The 20,085-nt window shown below is 44.1% G+C and overlaps 1 long non-coding RNA gene across 1 annotated transcript in view; it reads left to right on the top strand.

Annotated features, from left to right (window-relative positions):
- The window catches only part of LOC132348254 (uncharacterized), a 74,498-nt gene that overhangs the window by 13,281 nt on the left and 41,132 nt on the right, over window positions 1–20,085 (top strand). The window contains exon 2 of the long non-coding RNA XR_009497394.1: window positions 16,507–16,658. This is a non-coding gene — a long non-coding RNA (uncharacterized LOC132348254). The remainder of the gene's footprint in view (window positions 1–16,506; window positions 16,659–20,085) is intronic.

The following is a 20,085-nucleotide window of genomic DNA, read 5'->3' as shown; positions in this document are numbered from 1 at the left end:
AATCACTTTGCTGTACAGTGGAAATTAACACAACATTGTAAATCAAGTATACTTCAGTAAAACAAATTTAAGAAAAAAAACAACTCTTCACTCTCGATTCCCTCATCCTGCTTTATTTGGCTTCTTTGCATTTATTACCATTTGACATGTTGTGTATTTATTTGATTGTGGTCTGTTTCACTCTGGGGAAAAACAACAACAACAAAAAAAACTTCCTTATCATCAAAGTCTAGGTTTGCTCCCTGCAGGATCGTCCGTGTCTAGATAAGTGTGTGGCATATAGCTGGTGCTTAGTAAATACTTGTGGATCAAACAAATCAACATTATCACAGTCTGTTATGCCACGAGGCTGAGGTTGAGCTATAGGGACTGACCAGTGGCTGAGTTAGATGGATGATGCAGAGACAATTTTTATCTCTTCTCGGCCTATTCACAGTTGGAGAATGAGCTGGAAAAGAATTTGGATCACTATTTTAGGCTGCCATCTCATGGACCAAGACCAGCTTGAGCTTTGTAAAAATCAAGTCCTTCTGATATGCTAAGCATTACAGATAGACCGTATTACATTATTACATGCCATCATGTGACATCAGGGAATTCTACCACCTTCTTTTTCTCTGCTGAGCTCAGATTTAAACAGAAACCTAGTAGACACCAGCAGGAGAGATCTAGGTTTTGTGGGATTATGAACCTCCTCCTGTCTTGCATGAGAAGGAGGATGTGAGGAAACAGCTAGAAGAGCTTATCCCACTCCAGGGCTGATAAATCATTATTGAAAGTGGAAAAGGAAGATCAGGCAATGGTGAATTGAAGCATCATTTCATGGCTTTGGAAGACATGGCATGTGAATCACTAATCTGGATCCTAATCCTTGAAATTAGTTGCAATACCAAGCAATTTAAAAATAATAAGATGATGAATTTAATAAGAATTTGCTGAATGTTGCCTGACTGTGGATTCTAATCTGGAAGTCTTTTGTTTTCCTTGTTTTGATACATGAAATATACTGTCCTCTTGTTTATTTTCTTATAAATGAACTTATTAAAATGCAACAAAGATTAAATAAGCTTAATTAACTTAAGCGAATGTAATATTTTCATGGAGTAACTGAAGGGAATAGGACCTAACACACTTATTTATTTCTGTTATGTGCATCAAAAGTATGACTGGCTTAATGATCCTTCCGCAGACCAATATTGTTTTAACGGAAAACGGAGTTAATCATAAAACAATTCCCTCTAGCAACATGGAATGAATAAGTCATGGGAGACTGCCCTTCTTGATGATTAAAGTTCAGATTTAGCCTTCCCTTCTCTTTCAGAAATGTCTGATTTGATCTTCTTTTTGCTGCGCCGCTCAGCTTTTGGGATCTTAGTTCCTCAAACCCAGGTCCTTGGCAGTGAAAGCTTGGATTCCTAACCACTGGACCGCCAGGGAATTCCCTGATCATTTTTAGTTTACAGTAAATATCCGCATATTTGGAAGCTAATTTTACTCTTTTTGTTTCTTTGTTTTCTATCCTGTGCTGCACAGCAAGGTCCATGGGCCTGTGGTTTTCTTGGATGACCTGACGAGGGGTAGGGATAATAATACCGGTAATTACATGGCACACATCATGTTCCCTATAACATGCAACATCAGAGAACATTTATGGTGGGTTGTAACTCTGCTGAGGGCTTCATATGGCTATTCAGTCCTTCCAGCACCCATCTTATGGATGCTTAAACAGAGGCACTGAAAAGTGAAGTTACCACCTCATAGGCTGAGCTAGGGTTTAAATCTGTAACTTTAAGTTTGTAAACATTTCCTGATAGGTAAATAAGTAGATAGGCCTGGTAAGGATAGAGAATGGATAAAACCCCAAGTAGCAAGCTGAGACTCCCTGAATAGAATAGAAAAGAACATCGTTCTACCCAGGTCCATCCTCCAGGGAACAGCTCTGGGATTCCAGGGAGAAGCTGGTCTTTTTCTTTTTTTAATTTTTAAAATTTTTATTGGAATATGGCTGATTTACCACGTTGTGTTAGTTTCAGGTGTACAGCAAAGTGAATCAGTTATACATATACATATATCCACTCTTTTTTAGATTCTTTTCCCATATAGGTCATTACAAAGTATTGAGTAGAGTTCCCTGTGCTATACAGTAGGTCCTTATTAGTTATCTATCTTCTATATAGTAGTGTGTATATGTCAATCCCAATCTCCCAGTTTATCCCTCCCTCCCCACTCCTTACCCCCTGATAACCATAAGTTTGTTTTCTACATCTGTAACTCTATTTCTGTTTCATAGATACGTTCATTTGTACCCTTTTTTTAGGTTCCACATATAAGCGATATCATGTGACACTTGTCTTTCTCTGTCTGACTTACTTCACTCAGTATGACAATGTCTAGGTCCATCCATGTTGCTGCAAATGGCATTATTTTGTTCTTTTTTATGGCTGAGTAATATTCCGTTGTATATATTTACCACATCTTCTTTATCCATTCCTGTTGATGGACACTTAGGTTGCTTCCATGTCCTGGCTATTGTAAGTAGTGCTGCTATGAACATTGGGGTGCATGTATCTTTTCAAATTATGGTTTTCTCCAGATATCTGCCCAGGAGTGGGATTGCTGGACCATATGGTGAGAAGCTGGTCTTGAGTAGGGTACCTGGTGGCCACTGGCTCCAGCGCCTGTGGGTGTCTTTGGATCTGGATGTTCAGGGAATGGGCAGTAGGACTCCGTTCTCCTTCTTTCCATCTTTGAGCTCTGCTACTATCTGTGCCAGATTCTTCCTCTCCAGGTTTTCCCCATGTGTTGCCAGAGACGACCATCAGCATCTATAGGTTTCCCTTCCAGCTTAGCAACTCTGATAGAAAGAGACACTTCAAAGGCTCCTGTCAACAGCCATAATGCAGACTTGGGCCCTTTGCTGTATAAAGCAGTCTTGGGACATGGGGTGAAAGTTGAGTGAGGTTTCATAATTAAATATTGGTAATATATCAATGTGAATTTCTTGATTTTATGTCTGTTCTGAGGGTTTGTAGGTTTTATTCTTGTTGTAGGAAGTACGCACTTCAGTAATTCAAAGTGATCAGGCATTAGATTGGCAATTTCCTCTCAGGTGGTTCAGGGGGGAAAAGGGTTCCTTATACTATACTTAAAAGTGTTATAGGGGACTTCCCTGGGGGCACAGTGGTTAAGAATCCTCCTGCCAATGCGGGGGACATGGGTTCGAGCCCTGGTCCGAGAAGATCCCACAAGCCGCGGAGCAACACAGCCCGTGCGCTGCAAATACTGAGCCTGTGCTCTAGAGCCCGCGAGCCACAACTACTGAGCCTGTGAACCACAACTACTGAAGCTCGTGCACCTAGAGGCCGTGCTCCGCAACAAGAGAAGCCACCGCAATGAGAAGCCCGCACACCACAACGAAGAGTAGCCCCCGCTCGCCACAGCTAGAGAGGCTGCGTGCAGCAATGAAGACCCAACACAGCCAAAAATAAATAAATAAATAAATTTATTTATTTTAATTTTAAAAAACCTGTTATATAACTTTGTGACTATTTCAAACTAAAAAAATATTTAAATTATTAATGTACTGTCCCTCAAATGTCTGTGCGTTGGCTGGGTCCCGTTGGTGCGGGCTGTGCTCTTGCTAAAGGTGGCTCCTCCAGCTGTGTCCCACGTGTTCCGCTGGCACCAGCAGGCTAGCCCCGTCACGCTCTTTTCATGGAGACAGCAGAGGCCCCGGGAGCAGTTGAAACCCACTACCTTTTAAATCCGAGGCTCAGAAGTGGAACACTAACACTTCTGTCTCCTTCTGTTGGCCAAAGCAAGGCTTGTAGTTGAACTCCAAGTCAAAAGGACCTTTTGGGGGTATGAACTGACGTCATCCCATGGCAACAGGTATGAAGATTGAGGTTAATGATGCAATCCGTCCCCCTGTTGTAAGCAAAAGGATGGGGGGGCATGGGGTTGCTGACAGATGTCCTCCATACCTGTCTAATATTTATGGAGGAAAGGTTCATTAAATAAGTATGTAGAACATCCATAGCTAACAATTAATAAATGTTAGTTCTTTATTTTTAATTTAAATATAGTTGATTTCAATGTTGTGTTAGTTTCAGGCGTAGAGCAAAGTAATTCAGTTATACATATGTATATACCATTTTTCAGATTCTTTTCCATCATAGGTTATTACAAGATATTGAGTATAGTTCCCTGTGCTATACAGTAGGTCCTTGTTGCTTATCTATTTTATATATAGTAGTGTGTATCTGTTAATCCGAAACTCCTAATTTATCCACCCCCCCTTTCCCCTTTGGTAACCATAAGTTTGTTTTCTATGTCTGTTAAATGTTAGTTCTTTTTATCTTAATTAGTTCCAATCGCCAACAGTCCATATTTTTAAAAGAGATGTTGGACCAAGAAGAAAGACTGAAGAAATATCTTAATGCTGCCCGTACTTTCCTTTGTGATGATGAAAATTAATTTTCTTTTAGTGCCAAGCAGATGGTTGGAATTAAAGATCTCCAAGGTATTATGATGTCATTTGCATCATTAATTAAACTTTATCCAATATTGCTTTCATAAATCTTGAGTAAAATAGCTGCAAATGGACATAGCTCTAGTTTTTAGACTCTTTTTAGACTGATAACTTAAGAATGCCATCTATCTGCCTATCTTATATTTCAAGCGCAATGCATTTGAGTTAAGATTTGGAGAGAGTGGTAATAAAAACGGAATTTAAAAATATGATAATATGAGCCTATTTAGCTTTTTAAAATGTAAAAGACAAAAAGGAATAATGTTTGAAAATAGTTATAAAACTCGATAGCTTAATGTACAGGCCAGCTGAAGCCTACTTCCTAGGCACCCCTGCTGTTTAAAGCTTGATTTTCCCATAAACAGCCCCAGTTGATTAGAAAGTATCTGAGAATTCAATCTAATTACATGCACCGTTTTAGGACTTGGAAATGATTTGTCTGGAATGTCATAAAGTTTAATCTTCCTCTTCACCCAAATTTATACTCGTTGGTGGATGGGAACTTACCATGTATGGAAAGCTGAGTGTATTTCAGAAGGGGCTGCCTGCTTACAATCAGACTCAAGAAGCCATTATTCTAATTCAGATTTACTACCAGCTCTGCCAGAACTGGTCCCTCTTCAACCACATGCAAATGATAATTTATGTCCTAATGGTCTGAACTGCTGACTGCCCCTTGAGTTTTAAACCAAACCTGAATTCCTATCCTTCTTTTTAGAATGATACATATTTTACGATGACTCAGAACTGGCTGAGTGTATTCAAAAAGGTTTAAATGCAAAAGAGGATCCCCCTCCTAATTTAAACATTTTGTCAGGAGAAAACTGAGCCAACAAGGTAGTGAAATAATGCAATTATTCTGATTTATGGTGCATATTCTGTCTTTCTTAATCCGCTGTCTTGCCTTCTGAGAGGGAGAATTCTGGAAAAGTATTTAGCTAAAATAAGTAACTCTTTACTCCACTTGCTTTATCTTTCTCAGTAAAATCCATGTATTTTTTCTAACAGGACCTGAATTTATCTTTTCCTTTTTGAGGCAAGATTTATTTGGTGGCGGGTGTCTTAAATTTTCTTATTAGTTTGAGTTAATATTGATCAACTACTGAGCATTGGGTGGAAGTTCAAACGTAATCATCTGGGCATTCTGGATTTTTAATTTGCTTGCATTGAAAGTGAATATAACAGTAATTTGCTCTCAGGGATTTATGGGGAATTTGGCTAAGTAACACTTTATTATTCTGGTGTAGATGGGGGCTAAATCGTTGAAGAATTGAAAACGCTCCACAACTGCCCCAAAGTGGAGGGATGGTTTTTTTCTCTGAGCCCACCTTGGATGAAACAATGCAATACTTCAAGAAGATCACATTAAAGGGGTAGAAATGAAAAGAGAAACATCTTTTTCTGCGAAACAGGGTTGGACTAAAGAGAGAACTCTAAAGACAGCTGTCAAGATGGAAATCCATCCAAGTTAAAAAAAAAAAAAAAATGGAGTGGCAGAAAGTTACAAGAAAAGGAGGCCAGTAACCGAGCAATCATCCTTCCGGTCGAAAGTGGCCCATCTTCGAGAGAATCTTGGGATCCATGGGTCATGAAATCACCCTCCCCACACCCCGACGGAACCAGCGCACTGAACGGTTATCTTCAGCACATTTGTCAGAGCTCTGATCTGCCAAAGAAGACCAGTGATGACAGCTCAGTCTTTCATCTGTCTCCCAACATCCCATCCAAAGGCTTCTGTTTAAATGTGTATTAGCGTGCTCCCCGCGGCATCCTCCAAATCTTGCTTTCTGGCTCCTAGGCAGCTAATTAGACGCATGTGATGTCTGGCTGCACGTGCCCGAATCCTTCTTCCCAAACCTACCTCCTCCCTTGTGACACAGGCCAGGGCTTGGAATGAAACGGGAGAGGTTGGCGCCTACTTGTTTGCCTTTAGACATGGATGAGGCTCCTTGTGGGTGTTGTGTGTACTGTGTGTGTTGGTTTGCATGCTCCAACATGTCTTGGATAACTTTCCAAGTCAATGGAATAGTTCTTCCTCATATGTTTAAAACTGCTGAATAGTACTCCGTACTGTGGATATTTATCCACATTTTCAAGTTTTCCTCCCCACTGCAGTCTTTAAAGTCTGGTCCAGTTTGAGGATGGAGGACAGGTTTTGTCTCATAGGCTAACTGGTTGCACTCGGGAGCTCTGTGCTGAGCAATGTCTGCCTTGAGGGCAGGAGTGGAGCGGATTCTGGGCGTGTCATATCGTGGCTGTGTCATCTATGTCTGTGAGTCTGTTCAGGAAATTTATTTTAATTCATATTTAGCAGGAGAACAAGAAACCAAATAACGTCGGTGAGCTTCAAAACTTTGCTCCTTTGAAAGATGAAGTGGGTCTTTTGTGATGAAGCCTCAAAGGTCACTTAGTGTAACTTCTACCAGGGCCACAAGTCTGTCCAAGGTCAAGGGGAGGGTCTGTGGACCTCACCTCGGGATAGTAAGAGTGTCAGTGTCACATTAAGATAATGTGAATGAGACATAGAGAACAGACTTGTGGTTGCCAAGGGGGACGGGTAGGTGGGGAAGGGATGGCCTGGGAGTTTGGGGTCAGCAGATGTAAACTATTATATACAGAATGGATAAACAGCAAGGTCCTACTGTACAGCCCAGAGAACTATATTCAATATCCTGTGATAAACCATCATGGAGAAGAATATGGAAAAGAATATATATATATATATATATATATATATATATATATATATATATATCCCTGCGTCACTTGGCTGTACAACAGAAATTAACACAACATTGTAAATCAACTACACTTCAATAAAATTTTTTAAAAACATAAAAAGATAATGTGACTGTATCCTTGCAGACATTTTTGGTCAGTCAATCTGTTGTAGGTTTTACCGCACAGTTAAAGATCATGCATAAAACTCTGATACCCTTAAGAGAGGTGCCCTATTCAAGATGAGATGGACGAAGCTATAGGCTTTTAATTGAGAGCAGAGAAAAGGGACAGGAAAGCTTGGGAAAGACCCAGAAAAGGGCTGCAGAGGACCTCCAGGCAGACTTGGGCGCCTTTCCTGATCTCTACAGAATCATCTTGCTTCTGGAAAATATGTACCTTTGGCTGATGAGGCCGCTGATTCACGGATGTTGACTGCGAGGCCCCAGTCTCTCCCCAGGGGAGGGCGGTTTACAGATGGAGACAGCTACTTAGTGCCATGAGCTGCCCAGGCCATAGGGAACCTAATGGGACAGAACACCATCTAATTTTCTGGGAAAGCCAGCCAGCCACCCTGTGATTTGACGTCCAATCAGAGTTCCCGTTTGGGGCTTCCTGGTGGGCTGTTCAAAATTCCCATTGAAGAGGCAGGTTTGTAAAACCAAGCAGGGAGGGAGGGGGCTGCCTCTGGGTGCGTGAGACCGCCCCTGCGATCTGCTTGTTAGGTGTCGGTTTGCCTGACTCTGCTTCCTCCCCGACCTGCCACGGAATGAAGGCACAGGGGGCCCAGAGCAGAGTCCCGCAAATCTGTGTACCTCTCTGCTGCATGGAGATGCCAGACGGCTGCAGAGAGGGGTGAGATGTATACACCAAATACATACGTTCTCATAAACGAACCCGTGTTGTGAAAAGGACAGCAATGGAGTGAGTCATTCACACAGCTCAAGAAATGAAGCACTACCAGTGTTGAGACTGATTTGTTTCAGGATACCCGTACTCTTTAGTATTCCGATTGCTTGTTATCTGCATCTATTATCTATTAAATGGTTTGAAGTTGAAAAAAAATTTCCCAAGAAGGGACACATTATAATAGGATAAATCCTTTGAAGCCAAAACAAATCAACACACCCAACAACACAAAAAATTACTTTTCCGAGAGGATGCCATGATGGAACCATGATTTCAACTCCAAAAGCAAGGTCAGCTTTGCCTCCATTGCCTCTTCTTGCATCTCAGATGAGCCCCAGTGCTTTACTGTTGGCCAGTGGTACTCCAAACATCCTAGGGCACACATCCTGCCATTGAAATGGCCCCCAGGATCGGGCATCATCATTGACAAAGAGACTCATCTCTGTGGTTGACCAAGGTATTTGTAGACCAACCACTATTTCCATCCCATCTGGTCCTGTCCATGACCCTGCGTCCATTTAGGAGAGAGACACAGAGAGATGTACACAGTTGATGAGCAAACTGATGTGGTCAGTGTCTACCTGGAAATTTGCAACAAGGATGCTGACAAAGATGGAAGATTGCATCCTTACAGCCATTGGGAATATTGTGAACCAGACTGCAACATTTCAATTGAATGGGATTTCTAAATACAGCACATAGCTGTACCCACACCAAAGCAGCCCCATCTGTGGGATAAACAGCAACCCCTATTTTTTTTTTTTTTTTTTAAATAACAGAGGGCTTCAACTGTGTCTGTAATATATTTTTTAATTAATTAATTAATTTATTTATGGCTTGGGTCTTCATTTCTGTGCGAGGGCTTTCTCTAGTTGCGGCAAGCGGGGGCCACTCTTCATCGCGGCGCGCGGGCCTCTCACTATCGCGGCCTCTCCTGTTGCGGAGCACAGGCTCCGGACGCGCAAGCTCAGTAATTGTGGCACACGGGCCCAGCTGCTCCGCAGCATGTGGGATCTTCCCAGACCAGGGCTCGAACCCGCGTCCCCTGCATTGGCAGGCGGATTCTCAACCACTGCGCCACCAGGGAAGCCCAGCAGCCCCTATTTAATGATGCTAAAGCAGGAGCACTGCCAGAATGAGATGCCTCAGACTCAGACCCACTTCATCATTGGCTGCTTCCACACACTTGAGGGTGCAAAGCAGATGCTTCTGTCCGGGGTGATGTCCATAAACCCTGCCCGAGATTGTTCAGTCCTCAGTGGAGATCTCTGGTCCCATGTTAGTTAGTTTGGCTATCATCTGTCCCCAGACAGGGGACGTCGAAGAGGTAGATCTACCAGAGAAAGAGCGGGAGGAGAGTTGCCAGAGCGGAGTGCATCCAGCCACTGTTCCTGGGATGCTCAGACCTAGGTTCACATCCCCGCTCTGTCACTTCCTGGATGTGTGACCTCCAACCTCTCTGAGCCTCTTTCTTCTCCGCATCTGCCAAGGTGAGGTGATACTGTTGAGAGAATAAAGAGGGTGTGGTGAGCAGAGTGGCCCCGCCTCTTAGTAAATGCATGAGAAGCCGCAGAGCAAAAGTGGCCGGAATTGTAGTTATCATAAGAGCATTAAAATTGGATGCTTGTCTCATTTCGTATAACATACAATTGCAATCTGTAGGCTGGACAAACAAAGCATTTGGGCCCACACAATATTTTCTTACAGCTTTTGTACATTAAAGATTTGAATTTAGGAATGTTAGTTGAAGTCAAGATTTCTGGCTTATCTTGGGGGGGGAAAAAAAAAAAATGAAGGTCTTGCCAAAATGGATTTGCCTTCCCCTATGGGAGCAAGCAGCTGAAACCCAGGAGCTGCAGCCCCCTGCGGACACGACAGTGCCCTCCAGTGGTCATGGTGACAATCACACCTCAGGAGCAGGCTCTGTTTGTGACCCATTTTATAGAGGCGGCCACTGAAGCCCAGTTTAAAGAACTTGCCAAAGTCAGACATCCAGTAAGCAGAAGTCTGCACCAGCATCCCCGTTTCCATCATCACACCACATCGCCACACTGTATCCAGACCTGCTTCACCCGCTCACCCACCTGCCTCTCCTTGAAGTCAGAGCGTTGCCGCCTGCCTCTAACAGGTGGAATCCAAAGGCAGAGAGTTCACAGACGGTATCTGATTTGGATGGAGACCTTGGAGATCCTCTAATCAATTTTAACCTCCGAGTTCCAGGTCTTCATCCTGCCGTTCCCAAGGTTCAGAGAGAACTTACTGATCCTCACTCAGACAGTCAAGAACTGAACAGCCGGCTAATTTCCATCTCCAGACACCTGGCTCTTTCCTGGGTACCATTTGCCTTCCAGTGGGGCGGAGGATGACCTCTAGGAGGAGGGCTTTGCTGTCGTTACTCTCACGGGCCGTCCCTTGTCCTCGTCACGGGTAGGACATGCACCCTGTCGTCGGAGCAGCCCATTCAGCTCACCTGACTCACGACTAGGAGTCATTTGGCAGAAGCCATTGCCTTTCTCTCCAGAAGGCTCACTCTCATCTCCCTCCCCCAACCTGCTGAACATCCTCTCCCAGGCTGTGGCTGATCTGATCCCTCCGTCATTGCCACGTGAGACCCGGTTCACAGGGCAGCGTTTGTGATGCGGATAGCAAACACCTCATGTAGCACAGTGGGTGGATGGCCAGTGGATGTGTGAACGTCAAAGATGCGGGACATCATTAGCCATTAGGAAAACACAAAAGCACAGTGAGATACCACTGCACAGCCATCAGAATGGCTACAATTTAAGAAAAGATTGACGATTCCAAGTCTTGGAGAGGATGGGGAGGGGTGGGAACTTTCTGCTGGGGAAAGGCAAAACGTACAGCCACTTTGTCTGTGGTTTTTTTTTTAATTTTATTGAACTGTAGTTGATTTACCATGTTGTGTTTAGTTTCTGCTGTACAGCAAAGTGATTCCGTTTTGTATATATATATTCTTTTCCATTATGGTCTATCACAGGATACTGAATATAGTTCCCTGTGCTGTACAGTAGGACCTTGTTGTTTATCCATCCTATACATACTAGTTTGCATCTGCTAATCCCAAACTCCCAGTTATTCCCTTCTCCACCCCTTGCCTTGGCAACCACAAGTCTGTTCTCTAAGTCTGTGTTTCATAGATATGTTCATTTGTGTCATAGTTTAGATTCCACATATAAGTGATATAGTGATATCTGTCATTCTTTGTCTGACTTATTTTGCTTAGTAGGATCATCTCTAGGTCCATCCATATTGCTGCAAATGGTAATATTTCATTCTTTTTTTATGGCTGAGTAATATTCCATTGTATATATGTACCACATCTTCTTTATCCATTCATCTGTTGATGGACATTTAGGTTGTTTCCATGTCTTGGCTATTGTGAATAGTGGTACAACCACTTTGGAAAACAGTTTGGCAGGTTTTTTTTAAGAGTTGAATATACACCTTCCCTGTAATCTTGCCATTCTACTTATAGATATTTACCTAAGAGAAATGAAATGGACTAGCCATACAAAGAGTTGTTCATGAATATTGATAGCAGCATTACTTGCACTTGCCAAAACCTGGAAATAACACAAATGCCCATCAACAGGTGAATGGATAAACAGACAGTGGTGTATTCATACAGGAAAATACAACTAAACAATGAAAAATACTGATACATGCTACAACATGGATGGATCTGAAAATAATTATGCTAAATGAAAGAAGTCATGCAGAAGATGTATGATTCAATTTTTATGAAATCATAGACTGTGAAAACAAATCTATAACTTCAGAAATCAGATCAGCAGTTGTGTGCAGATGGGGGTGAGTGTCCCAGGAAGGGGTGGGATGGAGGGATGACAAAGTGGTACCCGTAAACTTCCTTATCCTTATCTCAATTTTAGTCCTTATTTCCCAGGTTTATACATAGATCAAAACTTACAAAATATTATATATTTAAGATACATGCAGGGACTTCCCTGGGGGTCCAGTGGGTAAGACTCTGAGCTCCCAACGCAGGGGGCCCAGGTTCGATCCCTGGTGGGGGAACTAGATCCTGCACGCATGCCGCAACTAAGACCCGGCACGGCCAAAATAAATAAAAAGTAAATAATTTTTAAAAATACATGCATTCTATCTTACATCATGTATACCTCAGTAAAATTCTTTAAAAAAGCATTTGACACACGGTAGATATTTAATAAGTACATCTAGTGAGGGCATCGCACCGCGTTTGTGGCAAGGAGAATGATTTTATTCCCCTTCCTTTGTTGCTCCTCTTCTGTTCTCAAGGAACTGAATACTGGGGAGGATGTGGCCCCCTGGGACGTCGGTCGGGGATGGCTGTGGGCTCTGGGTGTCTTGCTCCTAAGAGGGGAGTGAGGTTCTGGGGCCGTTCACTGCAGCTCTGCCCTGCAGACCTCTTCCTTTACGAGACCCCCGTGCGGATGGAGAGGAAATACTTGCGTGCAGATTGCAATCCACAGTTTGAAACAGTCTATGGGAATATGGCTTTACGCAGTGTCCTACAAGCTGAATACAAGGGCATGTGGGAGAAAAGCTCATTGCTGTGGGCACTGTGTGGGCCAAGGCTTGGAGACAGGAGGAAGCCCGTTATCTCAGGAATTAGGACGAGACCCTGCGGCTTGTACGCGGTGAATGCTGGAGAGGAACAGAGTGAGATTGGGGATGCACGCAGATACCCTATCGTGCGGGGCCCCCCAGGACCCTAGAACAAGGTTTCGGTTGGTTTGTCTGTTTTTCCCTGAGAACAGTAGGAAGTGACTGGGGGATTTTAAGCAGGAGAGTGACTTTATCATACTTCTGTTTACTTAAACCAGTTCAGTCTGGAAAAGCGGCTGTGGTGTGGGGAGGCAACTGGAGGACTGAGAGAGTAGAAGGTGGGATTCTGCTTTGGAAGCTGCTGTCGTCATCCGGGTGGTAGGTGATGGTGGCAGCGAAGAGGCTGAGGTGTGTCTTGAAGGGCAGCCCTGAGTTAGTTTCCCCCTGGGAGCTGAGTTGATCTGAGCAAAGCATCGGGGGCATTCTGGACTGGACCAAAAGCTCCGTGTCAGTTATATTTATTGTGACTGGTGATCCTTTTTTTCTCTTGGCTGCGTTGGGTCTTCGTTGCTGCGCGCGGGCTCTCTGTAGTTGCAGCGAGCGGGGGCTACTCTTCGTTGCGGTGCGCAGGCTTCTCACTGCGGTGGCTTCTCTTGTTGCGGAGCACGGGCTCTAGGCACATGGGCTCAGTAGTTGTGGCACGTGGGCTCAGTAGTTGCAGCACGCGGGCTCTAGAGCACAGGCTCAGTAGTTGTGGCGCACGGGCTCAGCTGCTCTGCTGCATGTGGGATCTTCCCGGACCAGGGCTCGAACGCGTGTCCCCTGCATTGGCAGGCGGATTCTTAACCACTGCACCACCAGGGAAGCCCTGGGGTCTTTTAAAACCCAGCCTGTGCACAGATGGCTTCATTATTTGGCAGCCCTAGGTCCGTGGGTCCCAGGACGCTAGGATCTATATATTGCCCTGAGAGAAAGGCTATTCCTCCCAAGAGGAGTCTTTTCCCCAGTCTCCTCCATCCTCTTTATTTATTTGTTTTCATTTTATTTTATTTTTACATTTTTTAATTGAAGTATAGTTGATTTACAGTGTTGTATGTTTCAGGTGTACAGCACAGTGATTCCGTTTTATATATATGTATATATATACACATATGTAGATTCTTTTTCAGATTCTTTCCCTTATAGGTTATGACAAAATATTGAGTACAGTTCCCTATGCTATACAGTAGGTCCCTGTTGGTTCTCCTTTACTCTCCATGAAGAAATCACCTCTCATTTTTTCCTCCCAGTTTCCTCCCAGTAATAGTTCTTGTCACATTACCTTAAAGATGAACACCCAAACCCGCTTAAAACAGCATCTGATAAAATAATGTAATCTTCTCTGCAGCTAGAGATGAGGAAAATGAATGATTACAATAGTGGTCCTATCACTGTCTTGTAGCGGCCATCAGCCCCTGGAGCAGGTTGAATACAGCTGGTGGGAAGGACGGTGTGGGTTTCCCCTTGAGTTAGTGGGAAAAAAGCAGGAGCCTGTCTCTGACGTTTTGGTGGATGGATGTGGGATGGGGACCCTTCTTTGCTGCACTCACAGTCACTTCAAGTAAAATTCAGAGCTGTCCCCTTGACCTCAGGGTTGCTCAACCCCAGCACGATTGACATTTTTCTTTTTCTTGTTTTTTTTTTAATTTAATTTTTTTGGTCGCATCCCACGGCTTGCGGGATCTTAGTTCCCCAACCAGTGATGGAACCTGTGCCCTCTGCAGTGGAAGCGCGGAGTCCTAACCACTGGACCGCCAGGGAAGTCCCGACATTTTTCTTTGGATAATTCTTTGCCGAGAGGGGCCACTCTGAGAATTGTAGGATGTGTAGCAGCATCCTTGGATCCCGCCCACCAAATGCCGGTCCCCTCCCCCCCAGGTTGTGACCGAAAATCTCCAGACATTGCCAGTATGCCCCGGGTGACACAATTACCTGTGGTTGAGAACTCCGATCTGGAATAATCTGTGTCCCTGAGTCCCATAGAGTTATGAGCTGTTGTAACCCAATTAGGGGGGAATAAACTAAAATTCTCCTAACCAGTGACCACTCTATCATCTTCTGAGTTTCCTTCACCTGTGCTGAAGACCCTGCAGAAGGGCTCTCTCCCTGTGCCCACAAAGTCACTGATCCTTTTCTTTGCAAGTTCTGTGTTGTACATACTCATAGGATGTGGGTGGCCTTAGAGTTCAGTAGCTTTGTTTTTTTCTTTGCTACTTTTTTTTTTTAATTCTCTGGAGTCCTAGAGTCTGACATTTTGACATCTGGATGTTGCAAAGGTCAAGACGGGGTTTCCATTCCATGAAGGGTCAGGAAAGGACACATGGGGGTTTGACTGGAGCTTGGGGTCGTCTTGGGTAGGCAGTTCTTCAGTGGGAAAGAAACTTAAGGCCGTGGATTTCAACCCACCTGCTGCAGCTTGAGCATCCCCTCCCACTAAGTGGCCACCCAGCTAGGGCACACCTGCACACACCCACAGGTGTGCCAGTATGGCCCTGCAGGTGGCGCTCTACCCAAATGCATCCCAAGGGGGTGCTGTTCATACCTTAGATGATGCAGCTTTGGGTGTCAGGCCAGGCATTTATGACCTTGGGAAAAGAGGTCTGGATTGGGAGTCAGCAGTTCTGGCTTCTAGTTCTGGCTCTGTCATTATTTTAGTTAAATGACCCTGGATAAGTCCTTTCTCCTGTCTGGCCCACATCTTCTCTTGAGTAAAATGAGTCATTTTTCAATAAGATTCGTGTTTGTCAAAGTGTGGCATCCTTAATCATTCTAGAGATTTTTTTAAAATGTGTTTTACTGAAGTATAGTTGATTTACAATGTTGTGTTAATTTCTGCTGTACCGCACAGTGATTCAGTTATGCATATATATTCTTTTTCATATTCTTTTCCATTTTGGTTTATTAGAGGATATTGAATATAGTTCTCTGTGCTCTACAGTAGGATCTTGTTATTTACCTGTTCTTTATATAATAGTTTGCATCTGCTAACCCCAAACTCCCATTTCCATCCCTCCCCACCCCATTCTAGGTTTTAAAATAATGTAGGTGTTCCCTGGCGGCCCAGTGGTTAGGACTCTGCACTTTCACTGCTGTGGGCCCGGGTTCCACCCCTGGTCAGGGAACTAAGATCCCACAGGCCGTGCTACACAGCCAAAAAAAACCCCACACAAACAAACAAAATAATAAAATAATGTAGGTGGTGCACAGGGAGAGTGTATATGTGTTTGTGTGTGAATATGTATCTATATGTGTGTGTCTATATATATATATAGAGAGAGAGAGACTCATACATGCGTATGTACCTTATATGTATATATTCCTATAAATAAAGTGCATTAGAAGAAAGCAAAGTGAAGCTAACACACCAGACTTAGGATCCTGCAATGCCATTACTTACAACAAGTTCAGTTCGTTTGGGAAGTTAGGCCTGAGTTAAAGAAAAGTATCAAGCAAGTCATATTTTGAAGACGACGTGGATATAGTAAAATGTGTGTCCGCAGGTGACAGCATCTGGGCAATGGTGAGCAAGGACTTTGTGTCTTCTTCAGATCTGAGGTCAGGCTCACCTGCTCCCACTGCATCCCTCCAGCGTGAGTGAGTATGCATTAGCCATCCTCAGAGGCTCAGAGACAAATCCCTGGGTGACACTGCACAGGGATACCCATGGCCCCTGAGAAGTGCACACCTTTCGTAAGTGGAGGGCACAGGAGGAGTTAAAGCCACTGTTCTTTCTCCCCTAGGATTTCCAGACCTGATCAGGGAGCCGGACTCCTCTGTGTCACCGCTTAGAACACACATCCTTTCTTTGCTATCAACATCGTTGATCATCAACCACCGCAGACATCTGCATGTGTGACTTTAAAAAGCCAATGCAGCAGCATTTTGGTTGAAGGTGAGAAGTTCCCTGCTTGTTAAACTGCCACCTACCCATCTGGAGTGGCTGCCTTTTCCTTTGGTTTCTCCCTGCCCTCTGGGTACCAAGCCGGTTTCAGATTCCACTTGGAAAGCTCCTGAGGTTTTCAACCCACAGTCAGTGAAATGTGTCAAAAAGAAAACAATACCAGGTAATGGGATCAGAGGCCAGGGTGGGTAAGGCTACTTTAGAGAGGACGGCTGCTCAGGGAGACCCTGCCAGGAGGGGTGTCTGACTCCGATGGGAGAAGGGGCCAAGCTGGCAAAGGTCAGGGGGTGACAGTTCCAGGCAAGGGAACAGCAAACACGACTGCTCAGAGGAGGGCCGTGTTTCGTGTGTTTAAATGATTTCTATAGATTTTATATTTAATAGTCACAGTAACATAACAAAAAAACTGGAGTTAGTCCCCATAGTAAAATTAATGAAAACTTTAAGGAAATCACTTAGCGAAAGATCCAGGCCAAGGGTGTGGATCTCAAAATCTGCTCCCTGCTAAGTATTGAACTGCAGGTGAGGGGTGTGCCAGTGAAGTTTATATAAATACCCTGTTTATAGGAGGGAGAGAGAGAGACAGAGAGAAACTCCCAGAGGAAAAAAATATTCCACTAGAAGTCATAGGACTTAGATTCTCCTTCTGGCAGAACTATGTTAAAACTCAGGCATGACCTTGGCCAAGCCAGCTGGCCTCTGTGTCCCAGTTTCCCTGTCTCTTTATGTGGAATAATCATCTCTCCCCTGCTCACCTCCCAGGGTGGTTGTGAGACTTACAAGTGCGAAGGGGGTCCCAGGGGCAGGACACGGTGTGGAAAGGAAGGTACAAATTACTGTCATAGACACATGCCAGGCTTCCTTAGGTCAAACAATTAATCATAGCTGCTGCATGTGGCGGACTGACTCCACCATCCCGCACTTGATATCAGGTTATTTCTCCAAACGAAGATTCCGTTTAATAATGAAGCAGCAACTGAACAGGACTCAGGGATTATGAATATCGTTTCCCAGATCTCTTGGCAAATTGCACAAAAGACTGAGATATTTGGTGGCTGGATTCCTGAGGAGCCATTGAAGGAAACCGGGGGCTGGGAGGTGAATCCAAGTTCTCCCACCTGCTAGCTTGGAATCCTTGAGGAACACACCCAGCTTCTCAGAGCTCCTGCCCTGTCAGGTGAAGACGGTCATCCGCTTCGACGGTTTCTAGATGCAGCCAGCATCCCTCCTCCTGAGACCACAAGACTTCTTCGGCTGTCTGGGGTTGACAGGAGAGTTTCAGCATCACTGATGAAAGTCATTTCCAAATTCCATCACTGCATGTGAGTGTGGAAATTAGAGGAATTCCCTGGTGGTCCAGTGGTTAGGACTTGCGCTTCCACTGTAAGGGGCCTGGGTTCAATCCCTGGTTGGGGAACTAAGATCCTGCAAGCCACGTGGCATGGCCAAAAAAAAAAAAAAAAAGAGAAATTAGATTAACTCTGGGTATCAGCGAGCCCCTTGAACATTAAACGGTATAAATTCCCCGGTTCAGGAACTGTCTCCGTCCCCCGTCAGGCTCCATCCTCTTTCCTGATAAAGAAAACCGCTCCTTAAATTGATCTATTAAGTATTTATTTTTTTAAAAATTTTATTGGAGTGTAGTTGCTTTACAATGTTGTGTTAGATTCTACTGTACAGCAAAGTGAATCAGCCATACCTATACATCTATCCCCTCTTCTTTGGATTTCCTTCCCATTTAGGTCAGAAGCATGGATTTTTTTTTTTTTCCCTGTCTCATAATAGGATCAGCTGAAATCAAACATCCAGGACCGTTAGCCCAGGGGCCCCTCTTCCAAACTGGATTTAGAGGAGTTTACGTCCAGGATCAGCAAACTGAGGGAAATGGCTAAGCTGCTTTCGGTTTCCTGCTCCCATGAAGCCATAAATAGTCTCCCTTTCCATCTCTGGAGGGCTGCTCAGTGGCACGTTCCCCCGTCACCAACACCGATAGTCGCTGACCCTGCGTGGCCTGGGCAGGGGGTCATAGAAGCCCAGTCTCAGATCTGAGATCCCTTTAGACCCAGGGGCACATTTTAGAGAACAGTGTGTTGACAACATCGGAGAGGGGAGGGTAAAGTTGACATTTCTTTTCTCTTAGGAACATAAACAAGGATCATTTTCTGGCGTGGAACTTTTGGAGGCAAAAATGAGACCCTTATGATGATGTTTATGATAATATGCTAATGATTATGCTTCCCATTAATAAGGGGGACCCAGAAAATTGTTGGTTTTTTTGTGTGTTGCCATTTTTTTTTTTTTTTTTTTTTTAATGGCTGTGTTGGGTCTTCGTTTCTGTGCGAGGGCTTTCTCCAGTTGCGGCGAGCGGGGGCCACTCTTCATCGCGGTGCGCGGGCCTCTCACTGTCGCGGCCTCTCTTGTTGCGGAGCACAGGCTCCAGACGCGCAGGCTCAGTAGTTGTGGCTCACGGGCTTAGTCGCTCCGCGGCATGTGGGATCTTCCCAGACCAGGGCTCGAACCCGTGTCCCCTGCATTGGCAGGCAGATTCTCAACCACTGCGCCACCAGGGAAGCCCTGTGTGTTGCTACTTTTTTATTGAAGTATAGTTGATTTACAATGTTGTGTTAGTTTCAGGTGTACAGCACGGTGATTCAATTATATATATATATATATGTGTGTGTGTATATATATATATATATATATGTATGTATTCTTTTTCAGATTCTTTTCCCTTATAGGTTATTATAAAATTTTGGAGTTCCCTGTGCTATACAGTAGGTCCTTGTTGGTTATCTATTTTATATATACTAGTGCATATCTGTTAATCCCAAACTCCTAATTTAAATTAGGAGTTTGCAGTTGTTTTTCAATTTAAGAGACATTGGACAAAACGGGATGCCAAATAGCTTCCCCAAACTTCTGAAGTATTTGTCAGAGGATGAGAAAGATTTTCTCTCCATGAAGGTGAAGGCCAATAGATACTGTGTTTTTCTACCAAGATAAATGCCAGGGACTGATTAGTTTTTGTCCCATTTCACACAGCCTTGAGAAATGAGCCCACTTGCACACTCTGAGACTTTGGCAGAGAAATGATGGAGTTGGCTTTGCTGTAACATTAGAAATCAGAAATACTGCTGCCGCCAGCAGGTCCATCCATATGTATTTGTGCCCTGACGTATGACTCAAAGGTGCTGGGGTAGCATGCCAGGATTGCTTTGGATTATTATAATTCAGCAAATCATCTAACTTATATATTAAGCTGGCTCAATAGACATATCCCCTTGTGCCTTCCTCTAAAGAAAAAAAAAAAAAAGGTGGTGAATAATGATGACATAGGCACAAAGTCACAGGGTCCATTGTTTAAGTGTCCAATGCCTAAATAGAGAGATGGCTGGACCAGAACCCACACTCCACCCGA

Source organism: Balaenoptera ricei, chromosome 14 (genome assembly GCF_028023285.1).
Source record: "Balaenoptera ricei isolate mBalRic1 chromosome 14, mBalRic1.hap2, whole genome shotgun sequence".
Taxonomy (NCBI): domain Eukaryota; kingdom Metazoa; phylum Chordata; class Mammalia; order Artiodactyla; family Balaenopteridae; genus Balaenoptera; species Balaenoptera ricei.
This window is presented reverse-complemented; position numbering and strand designations above follow the sequence as displayed.